General features: G+C 35.5%; 1 long non-coding RNA gene across 1 annotated transcript; it reads right to left on the reverse strand.

The window, feature by feature from the left end:
- Window positions 1–519: 519 nt before the first annotated feature.
- Window positions 520–1,275, reverse strand: LOC148921284 (uncharacterized). The gene is made up of 2 exons (XR_016127407.1): window positions 962–1,275; window positions 520–849 (listed from the first exon to the last, which is right to left on the reverse strand). It is a non-coding gene; the product is annotated as an uncharacterized LOC148921284 (long non-coding RNA).
- Window positions 1,276–2,008: the final 733 nt, after the last annotated feature.

A 2,008-nucleotide genomic window follows, 5' to 3' on the forward strand; every position in this document is an offset into this window, starting at 1 on the left:
GATTTACATTGGCCACATCAACATTTAATAGATCTATAAACAGACTGGATAACAGAGTGTTATTTGTAGGGTTCTTATAAATTGGAGTATCGGTCAAATAAGTTTTTAAAGATTGGATACGAGTTTGTAATGAACCCCATAATTTGAGGAGTTTACTATAATTGATCCTTAATTATAATATATCGAGAAATTTAAACCTACTACTCTGGTTTAGTTTTTCATAATTAATATGAGATTGTACTGGTTTAAAACTATGGAGTTCAAAATCATAGGCTAGGGAAAGTAGCCACAACATCTCTCAAGATCTTAATTAAGGGTTTAGTAGATAACCAGTTGTTCAATTAGGATTAGTGCAAATATAATATTGTAAGGAAGTCCACATAATTAGGCATCGATAAGACATTCATGTTCCTTTTGGAAAAAATAATAATTTGGATTTAACTTTCTGGTTTATTCGAAATCATTATAGGTTGAAAGGGAATTTTGGAATTTTCAATTGCATGTATGCACGCGGCAACCTCTCGGAAAATATGCAGATTTTATTTATTCCAGCAACAACAAAAAAAAAAAAAATGCAGACGTTATTTTTTAAAGTCAAATCCATGCGTATTGACTTTAGGAATAGAAGCCAACCAGACCGCGTTAAGAAAAATGAAAAGAAAAAAGCCTAATAAATGAGATGACATTAGAACAAATAAGAAGAAATCAACGGTTTGAAAAAGAAAGTTTGCCAATTGAAAATACGTGGAAGTGAAGGAAATCTGAAACCCCCATGTCGTGTTTTCCTCAAATCCATTTCTTCCTGTAGCCAGCCAGATGTTACTGTTGCCCTTGCCTCCAGATTTGTCTCTGAGATAGTTAGTAGAAATTGATCAAATAAAACAAAACAAACAAATGTTAGTAGTAGGTAATATTTGTCAAATTGAAGCAAAGTTGGAATAATATGGAAGGATATGCATACAATGCTGCAGGACCGTCCTTTTATATATATATATATATATATATATATATTGCTCAACAAGGTACAGCATAAGGAAGATGGGGTTAAGAGTAAAGCAAGAATAATGGAGGGCATGGCTTTTATCAACTCTCTCTCTCTCTCTCTCTCTCTCTCTCTCCATATATATTTAAATGGATAAGGATTGAGATGAAAAAAGGGCGCAGCACTAGCTAGTAAAGGTCCTTTATTAGTTTGTTGTGTTTGGTTAAAGGAAAACACCCAAAGAAAATGACGGGTACAAGGGTGCTGAAAACAAGGCAAAAGATAAAGAAAGGCAGAATTGAAAATAGGAAATGTATGTTGTTCTCTGTCTCACTATTGTGAGGCCAGGCTCCTTTAATACGACAAGGATGGAAAGCTGATAAGGGTGAAAATGTAAGACACGTGACAGCTATTTAACGATTACTTTAATCTGCCCAACAAGGTGGAGAAAAGTAAAAAGAGCCTAACAAAGGAGAAATACACGGACACAAATATTGGGCCAAAGCCACGAAAGACACTGTATTGGGCTGTAGAAGTGTAGGGTGGTTGCATCAGAGAAGGAGAACACAGAGCGATGGTTTACTTGCTTATATTAATCAGGAGGCTAGCTAATGGAACTGAATTGAACATCCATCTCTTGTCTTCTGACTAGCTCCGCTAGCCTTACTTCTTGACACCACCATCCAGCGGAAAGGTTATCGTATCGATTGGTCTTTTATTTCTTCAAAAATATGTATATTTGGCAATTTTTATCAAACCAAAGCCTGACCCTCTCTTCCCCAATACACTTGTTCAATTCAAACTAGCTAGCTTAAGCTTAGCTTGTGTTGGCACAAACACCCCTTCAACTTTCAAAATAAGAACACCTAAACCCTCAAATCATCCTCATCATCAATAAATGGGAACACCTCACAGCATCTCCAGATACATAAATCTCATGATCACTACCATCACCATCTTCACTTTCGTTATCATCCTTAAAACCTTCAAAATTTTGAACAAGTTGCATGCATGTTTTCATCACCA

Source organism: Prunus mume, linkage group LG1 (assembly GCF_029339155.1).
Source record: "Prunus mume cultivar Tortuosa linkage group LG1, ASM2933915v1, whole genome shotgun sequence".
NCBI lineage: Eukaryota > Viridiplantae > Streptophyta > Magnoliopsida > Rosales > Rosaceae > Prunus > Prunus mume.